A 12175-nucleotide genomic window follows, 5' to 3' on the forward strand; every position below is an offset into this window, starting at 1 on the left:
ACATATGGTTGGAGTTTCAGTAGTACTTTCTCTCCCACACAAAACTGCCGGTCCGAACGGTGGCGATCGGCCTGTAACTTCATGCGGTTCTGAGCTGTGGCCAGGTGGTCCTTCAGTTCAGCTAACTGTGTCTCCCGAGTCAGCAAGAATTCTAAAGAAGAGGATTGTGGCAGGTCTGGAATAGGTAGCAAGGTGCCTAACTCAGGATCATACCCATAAAGTGCTTTGAACGGGGAGCAACCCAGAGAAGTGTGGTAGTTGGAGTTGTACCATAATTCGGCGAGGGCCAGCCAGGATTTCCATTGCTTCAGGGCTGCATTAACCGCACACCTTAAGTACATCTCGAGACATTGGTTCACCCGTTCCGTTTGGCTGTCAGTTTGAGGATGGTAAGCCGACCTCATCAGCAACTTGGTGTCCACCAGGGAAAACAATGCACGCCAGAAAGTACTAGTGAAAACCCTGTCGCAATCAGACACAATCGACTTTGGGAAACCATGCAACTTAACCACATTGTCCAGTACCACTTTAGCAATCGCTTGTGCTGTGAAAGGATGCTTGATAGGGAGAAAATGACCATATTTTGTAAACCTATCCACCACCACTAAAATTGCATTGATGCCATCAGAAGTTGGGAGACCCTCAATAAAATCCATGGACCAATCCTTCCAAGCTCCCTGTGGTATAGGCAGAGGCTGGAGGAGTCCAGCAGGATGGGTCAATTCATGTTTGGCTTGTTGACATACTTGACATTGTTTGACAAATTCCTCAACATCTCTTTTCATCCCCTTCCAATGGAACAGCTGTTTCAGTCTATGGTATGTTGCCTTGCCTCCTGAATGACCTCCAATAGCAGAAGAATGTAGGGCTGTGATTAACCTTGTTTGGAGAGCTGAATTGTTAGCAATCCAGACCTTGTTGTTATACTTAATCAATCCTTGTTCGAGACTGTAACCTTCTTCATTTGGGCTGTGGACAGCTAATCCAGTGAGCAGGGACTGAGCTTTGGGATCAGTGACATAAGAATTTAGAACTTCTTGTATTCAAACTGGGTGGACCACAGATACTGCCTGTAATGAGAAAAAGTGTCCTACCCTGGACAGTGCATCCGCTGCCAGATTTTCTTTCCCTCTTTTGTAGACTACCTTAAACTGCAGCCCCATAAGTCTGGTCATTGCCTTTCTTTGCAAGTCTGAGTGTAAATTTTGTTCACAGAGATATGAGAGACTCTTATGATCTGTTCTGATAGTGAACTCTTGCCTTTGCAAGTAGGGTCTCCATTTTTCCACTGCCATGATTAAGGCTAAGAATTCCTTCTCATAGATGAACAACTTTTGATGTGCTGGCCCCAATGCTTTACTCAGGAAAGCCACTGGTTGGTCTCGCTGCAGAAGGACAGCACCCACTCCTATTTCAGAAGCATCGGTTTCCACCACAAAAGGCACATTGAAATCAGGCAGAGTCAACACTGGTGTAGTGGACATGGCTTGCTTGAGATTATCAAAAGCTTGTTGAGCATCAGGAGTCCAACAGAATTGTTTCTTCTTTAATAATTGAGTCAAAGATTTGGCAATTAAGCCATAATGCTTGACAAACTTCCTGTAGTAGCCAGTTAATCCCAAAAAACCCCTAAGTTCAGTGACAGTAGTAGGAATGGGCCATTGCACCATAGCTGCTGTTTTTGCTGGGTCAGTGGACACTCCTTGGTCAGAGATGATGTGTCCCAGGTACTTTAACTGATGCTGAGCAAAAGAACACTTGCTTCTCTTCATGTACAATTGATGTTCTCTGAGCTTAGATAGTACCTGTTCTAGATGGATCACATGATCTTGTAGAGTAGGGCTGTATACCAGAATGTCATCTAAGAATACCAACACAAACTTCCTTAGAAATGGACTCAGGATGTCATTCATGATACATTGAAATGTTGCTGGAGCATTGGTGAGGCCAAAAGGCATCACCCTGAACTCAAAATGTCCATGATGTGTTTTGAAAGATGTCTTGGGTTCCTCTCCCTTCTTCATTCTGACCTGGTGGTAACCTGATCTCATGTCCAATTTAGAGAAATAGCTAGTGCCTGCTAGTTCATCTAAGATCTCATCCACTAAGGGCATAGGGAACCTATTCTTGGTGGTAATGTCATTCAGACGTCTATAGTCTACACAAAACCTCCAACTACCATCCTTCTTCTGGACTAGCAGTACTGGAGAAGCATAGGGACTAGTGCTGGTGGTAATGAGTCCAGCAGCCAATAATTCTCTCACTTGCCTCTCAATTTCATCCTTGTGCAAAGGAGAGTACCTGTAAGGTTTGCAATTGACAGGAATGGCATGTGGCAATATCGAGATGGCATGGTCATACTGTCTCTCTGGAGGAAGGCCCTTTGGTTCAGCAAAAACATCTTGGTATCCAGTTAACAACTGTTGCACTTTGTCAGGGATAGCTTCAAGAGCAGGCTCTGATGGAAACACATCCACTACAGCCAGAGCCCAAACATCATTGCCCACCATCCATTTCTGTAGTCTGTCAATAGGTAACTCTTCCAGTGTCTTACGTGAAGTCTGGACCCCTTGTAAAGTAACAGATACACCTTTGTGGTCAAATAACATAGTCTTGGTGTCCCAATGATGAGTAATGGGACTGTGGGAACTCAGCCAATCAAAACCCAAAATAGCATCATATGCAGGCATATCTAAAACTCTCATATAAGTGACAAAAGAATGCCCTTGAATCCACCATGCTAAGTCAGGTACACACTTATCAGAAATCAATATATCCCCATTGGCCACTCTCACCTGTTTTGGTGGAGCTGGTACTGGTACAATACCCACCCTCTGCAAGAATGTGGAACTAACAAAGGAGTGTGAGCTGCCACTGTCAACTAGGAGCAGAAACACTTTGTTTTTCACTAAGGATCTTAACTTCATGGCTTCTCCATGCTCAGTCCCAGCCAAAGCATTCAAGGATAAGGTGCAAAATTCCTCTGCTAGAGCATCTTCCATGTCTAATTGTTTGAGAACTTCATCAGTCAAAGTGATATCTAAATCATTGAGAACTAAAGCATTGACCTGATTTTTAGGCCTTTTTGTACATTTTGCAGCATGTGTAGCATCATAAGGTTCTCTGCAATAGAAGCACAGATTGTTTGTCCTGAAATAATCTCTGAGTTGTCTCTCTTTTGTCAGCTGGAGAGGTGAAGCTGATTTGGGTTGATCATACTTAACAAAAGTAGTAGAAGCTTGTTTGGAAGGCTGATGAAATCTAGACCCTGTATGCTTGGTCTTATCTTGAATGGATTGTTGTATTTTTGCCAACATCACAGCTTCTTCCATTGTTCCTGGAACTTGGCCCTGGACTGAATATCTGATTTTTGGTTTTAGCCCTTTGATAAACTGTGAGACAAAGTAAGTATCACCCATGCCTAGATCATGCATAGCAACCTGATATTGTAAGGCTTCAAACTCAGAAACATACTCCTCTACTGTACCAGTTTGATGTAACTCTAGCAAGTCATCAATAGCATGTTGATAATCATAGGCTCCAAATTTCTGCTCGACTGCTGTCATGAGTTCAGTCCATGTGCCCAGACCATGTTTCAACTTGTATACTTGTAACCATTTTTCTGCGTTGTCGTCCATGTACAACGACGCTGCGGTAGCCCACATTGACTCAGGAATGTTCATCAGCTGGAAGTAGTCCTGGCATTTATCCTTCCAAATCCGTGGGTTTTTGCCATTAAATCGAGGAAAATTCATCTTGGGTGCAAACCCCTTGGGCAGAGAGCGATCAGGCTGATGATCCCGGCTGTGTGCAAACGGATTGCGACCCTGCTGCCCCCGCGAGAAGTACCCTGGCGACGTGGTCTGAACGGTGGTATGGTGGAAGTTTCAGAAGAAGCTGTACTACCTTGTATCTCTTCTTCAGTACGCATCTGTCGGATTGTCAACTGAGCCACTGCCTGTCCTATGGTCTCGATCTGTTTGGCCAGTGTTTCCTGATCCTTAATCATCTGATCTAGTACAGACGCCGAGATATCCACTTTGGCCTCCAATTTGTGTTGCATTTGGTCAACCTCTTCCACTTTGGCAAACAGCAAATCGAAATTCTCATGAATGCTTTCCCAACGCTCCTTGTCCAAATTGGCCTGGTCATCCATCGCAGACAACAGAATTTGGGTTTGCGCGGAAGGCTTAGGGGGAGCCGTGGTGTCTGCACCTCAAGCAAGCGGACTACGATTCGGATTGATGTAACCTCAAAGCACCACGCGAGGCCCAAATCAAATCACACAAGCCGAAGGAATACAGCAAACACTCACCAAAATCCCCGAGCGTGCGTCGAAGTGTTCGAAGCCGCGCCCGTCCGTGAACCCGGATTCGCCGCCGCCAAGCGCGACGAAGTCGACGTCTCCCAGAAGTGTCCCCCAACTTGTCCAGGACGCGGTGTGCGGCCACGGATAAGGTCGATCCCCCCACTACAACCTAAGCGGCGCGATAGGAGTTGGTGGTCGACGGCGCCGGGCGGCTAACCGTCGATTTGCGGTGGCCGACGCGGACTGGGAGTCGGTAGGCGGGGCGTGGACGCCGGAATCGGAAGGATTCGCGGCGGAGTAGGTCGAGATCGCCGTGGTGACGAATCGAACCGAGATGGGGATCGGCGGGTGGACGGAGCGGAAACGGCCGAGGATAACCGAATCTGATACCAACTGTCACGACCCGTGGCCGCCGGCGATCGCCGTGGCGTGAGAAGATCCAGTAATGGCACAGAGGTGGGAGAGGGGGCGGGCGGCGAGCCCTGAGCCCAGCAACTTGTTTCTCAAGAAGGTCAATGCTCATTCACGATACAAGGAGCTCGGCCTATATGCGCGAGTCCGGACACTGACACTCCGGTCCCATTACAGACGACAGCACTAGTAAAGTAACACAAATGCCAATCACACATTCGATGGCGTAGTGTAGGTTCCCGCTTCCTCCGTGTGCGTTACACTGCAGCTCAAACAGGCGCATGCCGTGGGAGCAGCGGGGGGCGCGTTGCGTCCCGGGCAGCAGCGAGCGCTGCGGCGCGTGCCTTGGGGCGACGGATGGCCCCGCACTAGCGGCCGGCGGCGGGAGGCTCGTGGGCCGCGGCTGCCCACGCGCGCAGGCTCCCCGCGCGCCGCCGCAGCCATGCCGCCGAGCGGAGCTGGGAACCCCTCCTCCGGTGATTCGCCGCCGGACCCTAAACCCCCTCGCGACCCGCCCGTGATGGCAGTGCCGCCGCCCCCGCTGATGCTGATGCCGGTGCCGAATCGGGCGTGGAATCGGGGTGGGAGGAGGAGGAGGGGGAAGAAGGCGAGGGACGAGGACCTGCCACCTCTGCCATGGCAGGTGTGGGAGGCGGCCAACAAAAAGGTGGCTTGACGAGCGGGGGAAGGGCGTCGGCCACGACGAGGTCCCGGACGACGCCAGGGCCGTGGCGACCGTAACACCACGGCAGCGGGCCCGGAGGTGGTGCTCCCGCTCCTGCGCTTCCATAAGGAGTGGCTCGCGTGGGTGTTGCCGCACGAGGCCTCAGTCTCGCGGGGCGAGTGGGCGACATCCTCGCCGACGACATCCTCGCCGACGAGATGGGGATTAATGATTAATCCCCTCTCGAGATTCAAAGAAGAAACCAGCCGTCGAAATGCTTGGTCGTGGGGTGAATTCCTCTGGCAATTTCAGCTCTTCGTTGCTAGGGAGAAATTTTGAAATGCTTGGTCGTCGCCGTGAACGCAGAGATGTATTTGCAGACTGATAGAGAAGGTGTGGCTGCTTCGTCCGTCGCCGTGGACGCAGAGATTGGTGAAGTCATACGCCATGCGCGCCGGCACGGAGCGCAGCACCGTCGCCTCCTCCTCCGAACGCAGCTTCTCTTGGCGCCTGCGGGTGGCCACGGACGGAACTGAGGTATGGACGCGCTTGTGATTTGAGAGCATGCATTCAGGGAGGCAGGGAGTGCTTTCTTCGTCCGTTGCAATGCGAGGTGAAAAGGGCATTTCTTCCGAATGGCTTAGTTAGTTTGATGTGCCTTTTTTTTCCTTGCAAAAGAGGTGGTGCTGTGAGTCTGTAGCACAATACTGCTCAGGTATGGCCATCTACATTTATGTGAAATGCATCATCCAAAGGAGTACACAAACCCCAATCTGTTCTGCTACTGTTCTGCTTAGCAGGCTCCATTTATTCAGTGCTGTTATTTTGGAAGCCGAGAAGAAAACTGTGTTCTGCTACTGCTACAATCCTTGAGCTACGCCGCTCGACAGAATATTGGGCGTCAGAAAGATATACTAATTGCTGGCAAAGCTCAGATCACTGGGTGGTAGGCAATCCATTATCCCTCTAAGAAGAAAATCCCCCAGAGATGTCGATCACAGCAGTGAAACCCTGAAAATGGTTGCATGGGGAAATCAGCACAAATTACAGAAATCCAAGAGCCGGTGGTTGGGGGATGGGGTGCAATATAGATAGATAGATGATGGGGTGATCATGCTTACAGCAGAGCATGCATTCCATGAGTGTGATTCATGCAGTTGTTCAGGTCCATTTAATTTGTGTTGGAGAATTAAACTACATATCGCTGACAGCATTTTAAAACATTGGCATGGCTATGCCATCTATATCTATGTGTCCTCTTTTTCATGGATCTTAAATACATCATATTTGATGCTTCAATGTCGATCAAATTATATAGTTTTTTTATTTGATTTAACAGCCATCAATGTCTGTTTCCTTTTCTCCATGGATCTTAAATATATCCTACTTGATGCTTCAATATCAATCAAAACATATAGTTTTTTTTCTTATTTCATTTACAAAGTATCACCAGGGAAAACATATATTTCTTATTTTGGCATGTGGATCATATGTTGTTTTTTATATCTGAAATGTATCCGTAGCGTTAGCACGGGCACATTTACTAGTCAAACAAAGTGATCGGATTTCGGATGGGTGTGAGAGAGCAGTGGGCCTGTTTGCATTCGTGCAGCTCGGCCCAGTTTGGCCATAAGCCTACTTTGACCGGAAGATAACTCCAGAAAACAAAATTTGAGAGAATTTTTTTTGGAAAAAGTCTTTTTTTTCTGACTTCCGAAACTGGTCGCACGACCTCCTTAAGCGGGTTTGAGAGCAGTTTTACTATTTTTCTTTTATATTTATTTTAATTTAATCTTTGAAAAATCATAATAAATCATAAAAAAATCATAAAATAGAAAAGAAAAAATTCTGTATCACCCCCCACCTATAGGGTGGACAACATAACCCCTCAACATATTAAACGGTCTATATCACCCCCTGAATTTTCCAAAACAGGTCAAATTATCCCCTAAAGCAGTTTTGAAAAATCATAGTAAATTATAGAAAAATTATAAAATAAAAAAATCAATTGTGTTCGACTCCTAATGAGTATATCTACAAAATGAATATATAATATAATTTAGTATATTTTTTTATCTTTAGATTTATACTTTTCTTCATAGCTGTAAAACAAATATAATAAAGCATAATATATTATATGTTCACCGAGTAGATCTACTCATTCGGAGTCCAACACAATTTGATTTTTTATTTTATGATTTTTCTGTGATTTACTATAATTTTTGGAGTATCAAATAAAATATGTTTATAAATTTTTTTTTGACAGCCGAGGGCTAATTCACGAGACGAATCTAATGAGTTTAATTAGTTCATAATTTACTACAGTAATTATCCTCTAATCATGAATTAATATACCTCATTAGATTCGTCTCGCAATTTGATCCAAAAATTCTACAATTAGTTTTATAATTAATCTTTATTTAATATTTTTAAATACTAAAGTTTTTTTTGATGTGACGTAGACAAAATTTAACCCCCCAAAATCAAACAACCCCTAAGCGAACTCTGAATACATTTCTACATGGGCCCAACCGAGCCCATGGGCCATAGACCTCCTTGCGCTCATAGGCGACATCGCCACCTCGCGACCTCTCCGGATCCGCATCCTACTCGGTGCTGACAGAGGTAACAGTTGTTCGTTCAAAAATAATAATAAAATACACAGTGGCCATCTGAACTTGTAGCGCTGTGTCAAATAGGTCCACGAACTTAGAAAACTAGACATTTAAGTCCTCGAACTTGCGAACCCGTTCACCCGAGCTCCAGCCCGGTTTTACATGGCTTCCGTGGCACTGTGCGGCCGGGATTTGCTACAGTGACCCCGGATTTGCTACAGCACCGAGATTTTGTTTTTTCCTTTTCTAATTTATTTCGGCTGGATCTTCGAAAAATCATAACTCTTCGATACGACATCGGATGAAGATAATTTTTATATAAAAATTGTAGCCCTCGACGAGATCTACAACTTTCTAGTTTTGAATTTTTTCATTTGACGATGTTAAGGTGCTCAAAAAATTATATAAAATTACAGCAGCATAATAATCACGTACTTTTGCTGGTCGTATTAGAAAATTAATATATTATTTATTTGTTGTCAAATGAAGACATTTTGTATACCAAAATTTTAACACTTTTAATGATCTAGATACTTGTAGTTTTGAGTTTTTACATTTGAAGTTGTTAAGATGTCAATAAGATTATCGACATCTTAACAACTTCAAATGTAAAAACTTAAAACTATAAAAATCTAGATCTTTTATAGTGCTAAAATTTTAGTATACAAGTGTCTTCATTTGACAAAAAACAAAAAAATATATTAATTTTCTAGTGCGACAAGCAGAAATACGTGATTATTATGGTGTTGTATTTTTGTACAATTTTTTTGGGCAACTTAACTTCATGAAATGAAAAAACTCAAAACTAGAAAGTTGTAGATCTCGTCGAGGGCTATAATTTTCATATAAAAATCATCTTTATACGATGTCGTATCGAAGAGTTATGATTTTTCAAAGATTCAGCCGAAATAAATTAGAAAAGAAAAAAACAAAACCGCGGTTACTATAGTAAATCCGGAGTCACTGTAGCAAATCCCGGCCTCACAGTGTCATGCAAGCCATGCAAAACCGGGCTGGACCTGGGGTGAATGGGTTCGGAAGTTCGAGTGGCTAGATGTCTGGTTTCTAAGTTTATGGACCTATTTGACACAGCGCTGCAAATTCAGGTGCCCACGGTGCATTTTACTCAAAAAAAAAAAGACAGAGGTAACAGTAACACCCTTGCTCTTACTTCTGCGTTGCTAGAACTCAGGATTGTTGTGTTACCTGGGGTCTGGGGAGTGGGGAATGAGCACGCACAATTTCGTAGCCCAGGAAGATGATAATTGTCGTGGTGTGGCAAACCACAGCCGGGTGGCGGAATGCACCCGCATAAGCCCAGAGGGTGAGTAATCGGGGGTTAGCTAGGACTAGTTCGATCTCGCTCAAGAACACGATGAACACAACAGGTTTAGAGTGGTTCGGACCGCCGGAGCGTAATACCTTACATCCACTGTGTGTTATATTGCTTGAGTCTGGGTGAGCTTGGAAAAAGCTTGGTGTGTACAGCGAGCGCCTCCCTTTTATATCTCAAGAGAGGCGCGTACATGGCCGTTGGATCCCCGACAGATGGGCCCAACGATGCAGTACAAAATAATATACTGTTCATATATTATGGCGTTGCAGGCGAAGGAGATCTTATACCAAGATTTCCCTGGTTTGTCCGCGGGACTCTTTCGACCGGCGCGCTTTGCCCTGTCTTGTCGAAACGGTGCCAGGGGCAGCTTGCGGCGTCGCCTGCAGCGTAGCTGAACGGGCCGTATAGCTTGCAGCGTAGGCGGCATGATGGAAAAGTGCCGTGCCGTCGTATCTATTTAATGCGGCAGACGGGCTCTGCGCGGATGCGGCGCAGGCGGCTGCACTGTGTACCTTGGTAATACGCGGTCTACAGTGAGACCTGACAAAGGCTGCCCCGCGTGCCGCGGCGGCAGAGCACATCTCAACCACCCCGCATTAAATACGGTGGGTGGGCGTGTCTTCCAGCGAAAGACCCGCGCCTGCGGGACACGCGGCGGCTCCGGACCCCCCCCCCCCGCGGCGGTATGTTGGTTCTACACGCATGGGAGGTCCGGACGGACGCGGGAGGTCCCGGACCCCTATAGGGGGTTTGTGGCCTCGGCTGTTGGCTCGGAGCTTCCCTTTCTCAGAGACACGTGGCGTCACCGGACCCGTCCCAGAGCGGAGAGTGGGTCCGGGGCCGTTGGCCCGATGAGGAAAGAGCCTGACCCGTGGGGCCCGGCTGCTCCGCCCCTTGTCGCACAGTTACGGATGACTACGCGAGTCCTGCCTCGCTGCAGTAGGAACGGGTATCCCTGTTACAGGGTACCGACAGTGGCCCCCGGGCCCACCTCGGCAGAGGTGACGAACACGCAGGCGGGGCCACTACTGTGATTTGGCTCTGCATAACTTGAAGCCTCTTACTGCAGGAGTCTTGACCGGCTTTGACCATCCATCGAGTTTTTCGCTGCGTCATCACATCGCAGCGGCTTACTGACTCGTGCCCCTACGCATAGTGGTTCACCTAGTCACGCGTGCGACGCTCGGCATTGTTGCGGCCGGAGTAAACGGGATATTTCCACCAGCGCAGTTTCCGAAAAGCTTGGTCATGCCAGCGCTTAATGCGCGCACGTCGGCTCAGCTTCCGCCTCGCTTCGCGCGCGGGCGACGGTTTAGATCCCGCATTTTCACACCTTTGTTTGTTACCCGTTCTCCCTGACAGGTGGGCCTGGGCCCCCTTGTCATGGACTGGGCGGTTAACACTAGGTGCGGACGTCGCTTGGGTTCCAGCGATGGTTCCGGGGCGCGCTGGTTGGGTCAGGCTTCATAAAGGGTCGAACCGCATACCGCGGTTACTTTCCCGCATTCGCCCTCTTCCTTCCAACCTTTGCGCCCCTTTGCATTCGAGCCTCCTCTCCCTTTGCTCCTCTGCGTAGATTGCTCCTCGCCTCCATAGCGAGATGGCATCCCTTGCTCATCCCTGCCGTTTCCAGACTGAGGAGGAGCTGAACACGGTGCGCCGCCTGCTTGGGTGGAGTGCATAGGAGACTGCTTGGGGGATTCGAGCAGGCTCGGTTCCCCTCGGCAACCTGTGCACCGGGGAATTTGTGCTGTTCATCTCGCCCATTTCCACCGGATTGGGGTTGCCGATCTCCTCATTCTTTCTGCTGCTGCTGGTATGCACTGGCGAAGTTCGCAGTGAACCTCACACAGAGCTCCTCCCAGGACTGAATTGTCCCAGGAGTGAGGTTCATGAGCTAAGTCCGGGCTGGCCCAGCCAAGCCTACATGAAAGTAACTCGCCATGACGGCGTCATTACCACCAGCTGCTGTGATGGCGGTAACGTACACCTGCAGGAATTCCGACGGGTTAGTGGTACCGTCGTACTTCTCCGGCAGGTGCGGGCGGAACTTGGATGGCCATGCCACCGCGCGGAGGTGCTCCGCCAGCGCAGCGCAGCCCACCCCACCGGAAACTTGGGTGCCGCCACGTCCAAGTGGGCGTTGAGGTTGCGGCCCTCAATGTTGAGGCGGCGCTCCCGCGCCCTCCCCACGGAGATGCGGGCGTACTCACCCGCGCGCCTGCGGTTGAGATCCGCCCGCAGGTCTTCTGTTTGTGCACCCCTCACTGTGGGGGAGCGCACAGACGCCGACGCACCGCCCTGGCTCCGGTGGTAGGGTACCACCGCATTGCCAGGCGGAGGTCGTTGCCCAGTCCTTGCAGAACTGGGGGAGGCCTGAGCCAGATAGAGGAGACGGTCAACGTCGTCCCGCCACTGCCTCAGGGCGTCTGGCGAGGCTGCAGCTGCCGGAGGGTTGCGAAGCAACTCCCTAGCCGCCGCCAGCGCTCCGCCACTCGCAGCTTGTGAGGGGGCCCTTGACGGGCGCCCTGACTCTTGCCGACGTGCAGCGCGCGCCGCCGCCAATGGTGGCTGCTCCACAGGCACGGTTGCCCCTGGAGCAGGAAGGCGAGAGGCGTGTGGCGCGGAGGACGCCACACCCTCTGTCATCTCCACGTTGTCCACCCGAACCATGGAGACGAGCAAGAGATGAACTGAAACCAGCTAATACCCCTACCTGGCGCGCCAAATGTCGTGGTGTGGCAAACCACAGCCGGGTAGCGGAATGCACCTGCCTAAGCCCAGAGGGTGAGTTCTCGAGGGTTAGCTAGGACTAGTTCGATCTCGCTCAAGAACACGAT

The 12175-nt window shown here is 48.9% G+C and overlaps 1 long non-coding RNA gene across 1 annotated transcript; it reads left to right on the forward strand.

Moving 5' to 3' along the window:
- The first annotated feature begins 4990 nt into the window (after positions 1-4990).
- LOC120710498 lies at positions 4991-6683 on the forward strand. Its single transcript, XR_005689910.1, has 2 exons — positions 4991-5673; positions 5765-6683. It is a non-coding gene; the product is annotated as an uncharacterized LOC120710498 (long non-coding RNA).
- The last annotated feature ends 5492 nt before the right edge of the window (positions 6684-12175 follow it).

This window comes from Panicum virgatum, chromosome 5K, assembly GCF_016808335.1.
Source record: "Panicum virgatum strain AP13 chromosome 5K, P.virgatum_v5, whole genome shotgun sequence".
Lineage (NCBI taxonomy): Eukaryota > Viridiplantae > Streptophyta > Magnoliopsida > Poales > Poaceae > Panicum > Panicum virgatum.